Source organism: Vigna unguiculata, unplaced genomic scaffold, assembly GCF_037176805.1.
Source record: "Vigna unguiculata cultivar grain cowpea cultivar isolate G323 ecotype 2 unplaced genomic scaffold, ASM3717680v1 ptg000110l, whole genome shotgun sequence".
Taxonomy (NCBI): Eukaryota; Viridiplantae; Streptophyta; class Magnoliopsida; order Fabales; family Fabaceae; genus Vigna; species Vigna unguiculata.
The window spans coordinates 1,512-12,538 of record NW_028196752.1 but is presented as its reverse complement, the minus strand read 5'-3'; the positions used below and the strand labels follow the sequence as shown (position 1 = coordinate 12,538).

The window sequence follows — 11,027 nt, the reverse complement described above, 5'->3', positions numbered from 1 at the left end:
TTCCTGAGTTGATTAAGAAGTATGTTGATTTGAAATCACAGGATGGGTAGATGTAACAGATGAGGAATTTATTTCTAAATTATGTACTCTATTTCTTTTTTTTTTTTTCGTCTCTAATAATTGAATTTATTGAGGAATTTGCCATTTTGAATTGTATCTTTCAAGTAGGATTTTTTATCTTCTTTTTTCTCTCAAAAATGGAAATTTAGGGAAGTGCTTTATAAACATATGTATAAAAAGAACGAACATATTTCATTTAGTTTCTATATGCCCACTATCACTAGTTATTTCGGTTTTATACTATCGGTTTTAATTATAACCTCGTCTCTATTTATTGGTCTTAGTAAAATACGACTTATTTGATTTGTAATTTTGAGAGGAATAGTAAATTTTTGGTATAAAGACATTCTAGAATCCTTACTATGTCAATTTACAATTCTCGATCGTTGAGATTTATGATCAATACAGATTTATGTTTAAGGCTAGATATTATATTACCTTTCTTTTTACTTTTCGAACAAATAAAAATGATTGAAGTTTTTCTATTTGGAATCGTGTTAGGTTTAATTCCTATTACTTTGGCTGGATTATTTGTAACTGCATATTACAATACCGACGAGGTGATCAGTTGGATCTTTGATTCATTAATGTCTCTTTTTTGTGATTCCCTATTTATTTAGTTTAATCCTAATCGACAAGGATAAAAATTCAGACTTTCTTTTGAATGTTCAATTATTTCAGTGTAATTATCAGGCGAATAATACTAGAATCACGCTCTGTAGGATTTGAACCTACGACATCGGGTTTTGGAGACCCGCGTTCTGCCGAACTGAACTAAGAGCGTTTTGTTTTCATAAAAATTATATGATCCAAATCCATTTTGCATATAGATATTCAGTATGTATGTTCAATTGGAATTCGTCTTCACAGGTTCCCGGTTTATTGCTCATCTCATAGAATATGGAATATTATAGAATACGGAATATCATAGAATAAGTAATTGTTAGGGATAGGGATGACAGGATTTGAACCCGTGACATTTTGTACCCAAAACAACGCGCTACCAAGCTGCGCTACATCCCTTTTCCATTTGTTTATAGTGTTATTGTAAAGAATCTTTGTCTTGTTTTCCACATTTTTCTCTGTTGATATATATCAACAGAGAAAAAATACTTAAATAATAAAAAAAAAGGTTGAAATGCGAGATCTAAAAACATATCTTTCCGTGGCACCAGTAGTAAGTACTTTATGGTTCGGGGCTTTGGCGGGTCTATTGATAGAGATCAATCGTTTTTTTCCAGATGCATTGATATTCCCCTTTTTTTAATTTTAGTTATTGACACGGGAAGGGGTGAAGAAGATGAAAGGTCCAATTATATATTAAATATGTGTAATTAACCTACTCTTCTTTTTTTTTTTTTTAGGAAAGATAAAGACGAAAGATTAAATTGGCCTCATTGAAATTCGGAGTGACACTCGGGATCGGGATCTGGTCCAGGCTTCAATGGAATTGAATTATTAATTCAATTCCTATGAAAAAGAAAGTGAAAGCAGAAATCCATAGGTTGGGGCAACAATATCATAAAAAATACTTTAAAAAAACGAAAATACTGGCAATTTGAAACGAAATATAGTTACAGATCCTTGTATTCTTTTTGTACTAGATTCAATTAAATTGGAACGAAATCTTTCATAATTTTTCGAATTCTTCTTTTTTATCTTATCTTAGTTGTTTTCATCTTTTTCTTAGATTCTTAGATTCGAATCCGAAAAGAGTTATAAGTGAATTAAAAACCCAAAGGAGGGTCATGTCCAAGGGTAAAGATATCCGAGTAAGTGTTCTTTTGGAAGGTACTGGTTGTGATAAAAAGAGTCTAAATAAGGAATAAAGCGGTATTTCTAGATAGATTACTAACAAGAATCGACACAATACGCCTAGTCGATTGGAATTGAGAAAATGATGTCCCCGTCGTTATATAACAACATATGCTAAAGAAGAAAAAAAATACAAATCCTTTATTATAATTATATTTATTTAAATCAATGTTATTTTTGGAATAGGAATAAATAAACTATGGAAAAACCTAAGCGACTCTTTATTAAATCCAAGCGATCTTTTCGTAGACGTTTGCCCCCGATTCAATCGGGGGACCGAATTGATTATAAAAACATGGGTTTAATTTGTCGATTTATTAGTGAACAAGGAAAAATATTATCTAGACGTGTAAATAGATTGACCTTAAAACAACAACGATTAATTACTGTTGCTATAAAACAAGCTCGTATTTTATCTTCGTTACCTTTTCTTAATAACGAAAAACAATTTGAAAAAAGCGAGTCGACTGCTAAAATTACTCCTTTAAGAAAAAAAAATAGAAATTAAAAATTCGAAATCCAATTTGAATTTAGATTCGAATTAAACATGGATTGATGTTTTGTTCAAAATTAGGATAATTCCATTTGATTTTTTTGTTGGAATAAAAAAGATAATAGGTAACGAAGAATAATTTTTTAAGCATGGTTGTTTATTTTGATAGCTTTATCGTATGATAAAGCTATCAAAATAAACAAATTTCTAGTCTATACCTTCCTGCAGTAAATAAGGGGTTTTAAGTTTTTATGATATTATCGGCAATCATAAAAAGACAATTCTCTTTTAATATAGCAATTTGTGCAACTATTTTACGATTAAGAAGCAATTGCTTGGTGTATAGACTATTCATTAAATTATTATAAATATAAGATACTTTTTGATTCTCGCGAATTACTGCATTTATTCGACTAATCCATAAACCACGAAAATCTCTTTTTTTCCTATCTCTATCCCGATGAGCCGAAACTAAAGCTTTCAATTTCTGTTGAGTAATAGTTCGGGTAAGTCTTGAATGAGCTCCGCGAAAACTTGATACGAATAAACGAATTTTTGTCCTCCGTTTGTGAGCTATATATCCTCGTTTAATTCTGGTCATTTAATAAATGATATTTTCAGGAATAACTTTTTCATTTTTCAGTTATTCTTTTTTTCTTCCTAGTCTATTAATAACAAAAATGGATTCTTCCGATGTATAAAAAAAAATTCCAACGGCTCTTGCTACTATAACCGCCCCAACCACGATTTTTTATATTAAACATTTAACCTCAAAATCAGAAATTGTATAGATACTAGATATCAAATAAAATAAAAATAGTAAATGAAATAGGACACATATTTTTATAATGAATTGGTGGGTTCCTTCGTTTCTATGATTTTTTTTAGAAATGACCAGGTCCTCTCTATACACCGGAGCCTTTTTATTTTCATTTTTGATTCATTTAATGAATGTTATTGTTAACTTGTACAGTTCACACTCTGTGGCTCTACCCATGCAATATTGAGTAAGTAGGTTTTTTCACAACCAAATCTAATTCTATAGTAACGGTATTTAATTATGAAAATTTGCTGGGTAGCTGACCCTCTTATTCCATTCTTACAAAATCCATCAAAATACATTCATTAAGGACATACTTTATTTTTAATTGAAATAGTATTTTCTCCGCTTAACGGGTAACTTTTTTTTGTTACCGATGGGAAAGTCCTTCTCATATGAAATTGCAAATGTGTATTATTGGTTTTGCACCAATCGAAACCATAAATTTTATACAAGATAGAAGAATGTAAAGAATTATATAATTATATAGAAAAGAATTATATATTAAGTTAAGATAGTGTGAATGTAGTTTTTGCATTCACACTATCTTAACTGATTACCAATACTGAAAAATTTTAATTTGTTTTTTCTTAGTATTTAAGCTGAACGAGTCGCACATACACCCTGGTACACGTTCCTCGACGTTGAGGGCATCCCCGAAGAGCTGGGGATTTTGTGACGTTTCGGATTGGCTGTCTTGTGTTTCTAATAAGTTGTTTCATAGTTGGCATGGTAAGTCGTACTATATATATCTATATTTTTGTATAATGAGCAGGTTTAGATCTATCCTAACCGTGAATTACTTATATTCTATATTCCTTATTTATAGCCTATATTAATTATATATACTATATTAATAGATTAACTCTTAGAGATTTTATTTTAAAATGTAAAGTAAGATAGAGTAAAAAATTAAATTTCCAATCTTGTATTTAATTAGAATAACCTTTGCCACCAATTTTTTATTCAACTGCTACAAGATCTACAATTCCATGAGCTTGGGCTTCTGCTGCTGACATAAAAACATCCCTTTCCATGTCTTCCGATATAACCCATAAAGGTTTGCCCGTTCTTTGTACATAAACCCTTGTGATAGTTTCACGCATTTTCAGTAGCTCTTCCGCTTCCAGGACAAATTCTCCCGCTTGTGCCTCATAAAAAGAACTAGCAGGTTGGTGGATCATTACCCTGATTATATCACTTAAGTAGTATTTCCCTTATCTTGATAAATCTTTTTAGAATTCTTTTTACTATATTGGTAGATTGCTAAAGATTGTCTTTATTCCCAAAATAAAGGTAACAGAAAAGGGACAAAGACAAATAAGATAAAGGGCAAAAAGTATATTCAATAACCGTACAAGCATTTTCTGCGTATTGATGCATACGGCTTTTGTACTTATGCAATTCATTTTTTCCTCTATGGATAGAGTAGAGTATTTTCTTCGATGAATTTTGTTTCTACATTTACAAATTTCTTTTTTTCTATCAAAGAAAAAAGAAGTACAAAATCTACTAGGTCTTTTGGATCCGGATCCTTAAATAATAAACAATAGAATAACCAACTTTCTTTTTGAATCTATTTTTAAATACTACGATGGTTCCGTTGTTTTTTATATCATTTTGGTATTCAACAATCCAAAAGTTTCTTTTTTTTTTCATATATTAAGTTTTCTTCTGATTCAAATAAAAATTGTTACAAGCTTTCTGGTATGAAAAAAAACAAAAAAGTATGCGACACTACTAAAATGAAACTAGGTTTCTTATAGATCAGATAAAATGGAAAATACCCTCTTTTTCATACTACTCTTTCTATATATAATTAAATGATTCAAAAAAATTGCATATGGAATTCAAAATACCATGCTATTATTACTTTGGTTTTTATGGCGAAGGTATAGTATATATAGATAGATATCTATTCTATATATTCTCAAAGAAAAGAATCATTGGCGCCAAGCGTGAGGAAATGCAAGACGTTTGGTAATTGTGCCTCCTGCCAAAAGAAAGGATCCCATTGAAGCAGCTAATCCCAGACATACTGTCTGTACATCTGGTTGTACAAATTGCATAGTATCATAAATAGCTATTCCAGGTATTACCCACCCCCCCGGAGAGTTTATAAACAGAGACAATTCTTTATTCTCTTTCTCTATGCTCAGATATATCATAATACTAATAAGTTGATTCGATATTTCACTATCAACATCTTGACCTAAAAAAAGTAATCTTTCTCGATAAAGTCGATTGATTAGGATTCCATTTTTTCCTTAAAAGCCGTACATGCACCTTTTGATGCATACAGTTCATCAAAAATTATATAAGCAAAAAAGGAATCAATGTGTCGATTTTAATCTTTCTCTTTTTCTAATGGATTTCTTCGAACTAAAAAAAAAGAAGAATATACTTAATTTAGTGAACTATCTTCTCATTGATGTATTGCTTTCATCGAGATCGAAGCCGAATCACAATGTAATTTTCTTGTTTCTGAATGGACTTTTTCAATTCTTTTAGGTTTCTTTTCTACTCTGAGTAAAGATCTGCCCGATTTGGATTTGCACATATAGAACAAATAGTCCAAAACTATGTATTTTTGTTAGAACTTCTTCCTTTTCTGAATTTATTAATGTTTTTTGTAAAATACAATATATAGATATGATAGAAGTAGTGATCGTAGAAATATTACCAATTGGTTTTTTCTACACAGAGCCTGGGTACTTGATTTTATTGGTCCAATTAAGCCAACCATAAATTATTCATAATTTCGAGTAATAATCTGGAAATTTTATCTAAAAATGAAAAAATCGATAGAATAGTACTTCATTACACTTCACGCTCCCCATTTTTTTATCTTTATGATTTCATCATTCTCTTTTGGGGGTGAAAGCGGGGATATCTCGATCGGGGGAGAAAACGGGTAAATCCCATATAACCTACTATATCTGACAAGTCGCACTATATATCAACCCAAGATGCATCTTTATCCCCGGGGGTTCGAAAGGGTACTCTTGGAACACCAATGGGCATAAAATGGACAAATAATAAAGTCATATATCTCACTTTAGTGTGGAAACGTAAGAATTAGCTTATCGTGTTAAAAAAGATTTACTTGATTTTATATTAATATTGCTTTTTTTTATAAAAAAGAAGACTAAATAAAGTCGAGTTGTTATAAATGGGTCATTGGGGTGATAAGCGAATATGTCTGCATTTACTTATTTAAATAGTCATAGAGAAAGTTGTCAACCCCTTTCGTCTCCCCACCATTGCGTATTGTTACTTATCCGGTATAGAATAAATCTGTTTCTTTGATTTCGACAAATATGATTGTTCCATTTTCCAAGAGAATCTACTGAAAGGCTATATTCATTTTTTTCCAGTGCAATAAAGTTACATAGTGTCTATTTTTTGTTGAAGGGGTATTTTTTCATGGGTTTACCTTGGTATCGTGTTCATACTGTTGTTTTAAATGATCCGGGCCGTTTGCTTTCTGTTCATATAATGCACACAGCTCTAGTTGCTGGTTGGGCCGGTTCGATGGCTCTATATGAATTAGCAGTTTTTGATCCCTCTGATCCTGTTCTTGATCCAATGTGGAGACAGGGTATGTTCGTTATACCTTTCATGACTCGTTTAGGAATAACTAATTCGTGGGGCGGTTGGAATATCACAGGAGGGGCTATAACGAATCCGGGTATTTGGAGTTACGAAGGTGTGGCCGGAGCACATATAGTGTTTTCAGGCTTGTGCTTTTTAGCGGCTATTTGGCATTGGGTTTATTGGGATCTAGAAATCTTTTGTGATGAACGTACTGGAAAACCTTCTTTGGATTTGCCAAAAATTTTTGGAATTCATTTATTTCTTGCAGGGGTGGCTTGTTTTGGTTTTGGCGCATTTCATGTAACAGGATTGTATGGTCCCGGAATATGGGTGTCTGATCCTTATGGACTAACTGGAAGGATACAATCCGTAAATCCCGCGTGGGGTGTGGAAGGTTTTGATCCTTTTGTTCCGGGGGGGATAGCTTCTCATCATATTGCGGCAGGAACGTTGGGCATATTAGCGGGTCTTTTCCATCTTAGTGTGCGTCCACCCCAACGTCTGTATAAAGGATTACGTATGGGAAATATTGAAACTGTCCTTTCTAGCAGTATTGCTGCTGTCTTTTTTGCAGCTTTTGTCGTTGCTGGAACTATGTGGTATGGTTCAGCAACAACCCCCATTGAATTATTTGGTCCTACTCGGTATCAATGGGATCAGGGATACTTCCAGCAAGAAATATATCGAAGAGTTGGTGCTGGGCTAGCCGAAAATCAAAATTTATCAGAAGCTTGGTCTAAAATTCCTGAAAAATTAGCTTTTTATGATTACATCGGAAATAATCCAGCAAAAGGGGGGTTATTTAGAGCTGGTTCAATGGACAATGGAGATGGAATAGCCGTCGGTTGGTTAGGACATCCCATTTTTCGAGATAAAGAAGGACATGAGCTTTTTGTACGTCGTATGCCTACTTTTTTTGAAACATTTCCAGTTGTTTTAGTAGATGGGGACGGAATTGTTAGAGCCGATGTTCCTTTTCGAAGAGCAGAATCGAAATATAGTGTCGAACAAGTAGGTGTAACTGTTGAGTTCTATGGTGGTGAGCTTAATGGAGTAAGTTATAGTGATCCCGCTACTGTGAAAAAATATGCTAGACGTGCTCAATTGGGGGAAATTTTTGAATTAGATCGTGCTACTTTGAAATCAGATGGTGTTTTTCGTAGCAGTCCAAGGGGTTGGTTTACTTTTGGGCATGCTTCATTTGCTCTGCTATTCTTTTTCGGGCACATTTGGCATGGTTCTAGAACTTTGTTCAGAGATGTTTTTGCTGGTATCGACCCAGATTTAGATGCTCAAGTAGAATTTGGAGCATTCCAAAAACTTGGAGATCCAACTACAAGAAGACAGGTAGTATAACATTCTTTTGTTCTTTTCTACTTTTTTATAATTTTGAATTTCATATAAAGAACTAGATAAATCTTGATTGGAATCATTGCATTTATTCTTTTTTTTCTTTTCGAAAAGAGCCCCACCCCAAGAAACAGGTATGAAAGCTATAATTGTAAACCACGATTAAATTTATGGAAGCTTTGGTTTATACATTCCTCTTAGTCTCAACTTTAGGAATTATTTTTTTCGCGATTTTTTTTAGAGAACCTCCTAAAGTTCCGACGAAAAAGGTCAAATAATTTTTTATTATCTTAATTGAAGTAATGAGCCCCCAATAGGGAGGGCGCATTACTTCAACTAGTCCCCATGTTCTTCAAATGGATCTCTTAGTTGTTGGGAGGGTTGCCCAAAGGCAGTATATAAGGCATACCCAGTAAAACTTACAAGTAAACCAGATATAGAGATGGCAATTAGAGTTGCTGTTTCCATTATTTTAATTCTAAAGTTTCCAGATCACAATAGATCTATAGGATAAGATCCTTATATTTACAGCGGAATGGTATACAAAGTCAACAGATCTAAATGAATAAAAAAGAGTATTTATGGCTACGCAAACCGTTGAGGATAATTCTAGATCTGGTCCAAGACGAACTGTTGTAGGGAATTTATTGAAACCTTTAAATTCAGAATATGGTAAAGTAGCCCCGGGGTGGGGAACTACTCCTTTGATGGGTGTTGCAATGGCTCTATTTGCGATATTTCTATCTATTATTTTGGAGATTTATAATTCGTCCATTTTATTGGACGGAATTTCTATCAATTAGATTCACAAGAATCGAGTAATTAGTTTATAGAAAGTGAAGCCTTTAGGTTTCTTATTGTTTCTTAGTCTATTCCATGTTGATGTGGTAGTTTGATCGTAGAATTTCTTTGTTTCTGTATTTCCGGAATATGAGTGTGTGACTTGTTTTAATTGGTCCTATTGAAAGTACAGAACATAAAATGGGTCTGTCATCTTGATATAGATGGTTTTATTCCGTCAGATATTTAATCTAGTATCTGGAGCACGGAATATAGAAAATAGATTCTAAAAATCTTAATACTATGATTCATACTAAATATTTAGACCTCGCAACTGGATTTAAAAACCTTTTCAAAGAGTTCTAAAAATATATTGAAAAATTTTGATTCTTTCAAGCTTCTCCAGTTTGTCTTTATTTTGAGCAAAGGACAAACCTTTCCTTGAATTTTTTCATTATATTTTATCTATTCATTGAAGAAGTGATGATCCAGCAATTCTTACTCAGGGAATTTTTGGACTTCGATTAAAAATTGTTTTGAATCATCGTGGTTCTAGTATGAATCTGAGGTTTTTTTTATTCATTCATATGGTCCTAACAAGAGAATCCTTATCAATAATAAAAATTCAAGAATAAAGAAGACAGCAGTAAATTCACATTATACAAATAAAAAGAAGTAAAGAATATTCAAGAGGCCTTAAAAGATCACGATAAAGACGGGTGCGCCGACTTGATATTTTGGCATTATAACAAAAAAGAATAGCTTTCGGATTTTTATTTCTTTTTTATCGTAAGAGAAAATTAGAATCATAGGATTAAATAAAGCAGTTTCAAACTTTCTATTACGGATATCTGTTTTTGTTACAATCAATATTTGGGTATTTTTGTTTGAGCCGTACGAGATGAAATTCGCATATACGGTTCTCTGGGGGGGTTCCTTTGGGTTACCTATCTCAATAAAGTTTATGATTGGTTCGAAGAACGTCTTGAAATTCAGGCGATTGCCGATGATATAACCAGTAAATATGTTCCGCCTCATGTGAACATATTTTATTGTTTAGGGGGAATTACACTTACTTGTTTTTTAGTCCAAGTAGCAACAGGATTTGCTATGACTTTTTATTATCGCCCAACCGTTACTGAAGCTTTTGCTTCTGTTCAATATATAATGACTGAAGCTAATTTTGGTTGGTTAATCCGATCAGTTCATCGATGGTCGGCAAGTATGATGGTCTTAATGATGATTCTACACGTATTTCGTGTGTATCTTACAGGTGGTTTTAAAAAACCTCGCGAATTAACTTGGGTTACGGGTGTAGTTTTGGCTGTATTAACTGCATCTTTTGGTGTAACTGGTTATTCCTTACCTTGGGATCAAATTGGTTATTGGGCAGTAAAAATAGTAACAGGCGTACCCGAAGCTATTCCTGTAATAGGATCGTCTTTGGTAGAATTATTACGCGGAAGTTCCAGTGTGGGCCAATCTACCTTAACTCGTTTTTATAGTTTGCATACTTTTGTATTACCTCTTCTTACTGCTGTATTTATGTTAATGCACTTTTCAATGATACGTAAGCAAGGCATTTCTGGTCCTTTATAGTGAATATGGGTCATAGATATTTGTAATCACTTCATTATCATTTTGTATTTTGGGGAGGATTTTTTTTCATTGCTACAATTATGGATTATAAAACAAAATAAAACATGTATTTAGATATTTTTCTTCAACTTAACAAAAATTGAATTTTTTTTACATACAAAAATAGTTGAAGGGAATTCTCCAAAAAAAATGGATTATGGGAGTGTGTGACTTGAACTATTTATTTGGCCGCGCAGATATATGACTTTATCTTATCTGCCACATTATAATTTACAATTAAATGTGTCTTTTTTCCAACCACCAAGCAAGGCTCTTACAGAGAGGGTAGGCTGGTTTTACTTGAAGAGAATCTTTTCTATGATCAGACTCGATTTTATTCTGCATCAACAGGCTCCATAAGATCCAGTAAAAGAAGTGATGTGATATAGTCTGAATTCTATATAGTATGACAACGCATTCATTTCCTATGCATTGATTTGATTTCTGATACTATTGGAGTGAACAAAGTAGATC

At 32.7% G+C, this 11,027-nt stretch overlaps 1 non-coding gene across 1 annotated transcript; it reads right to left on the bottom strand.

Annotated features, from left to right (window-relative positions):
* Nucleotides 1-770: 770 nt before the first annotated feature.
* TRNAW-CCA (transfer RNA tryptophan (anticodon CCA)) lies at nt 771-844 on the bottom strand. Its single transcript has one exon. It is a non-coding gene; the product is annotated as a tRNA-Trp (tRNA).
* Nucleotides 845-11,027: the final 10,183 nt, after the last annotated feature.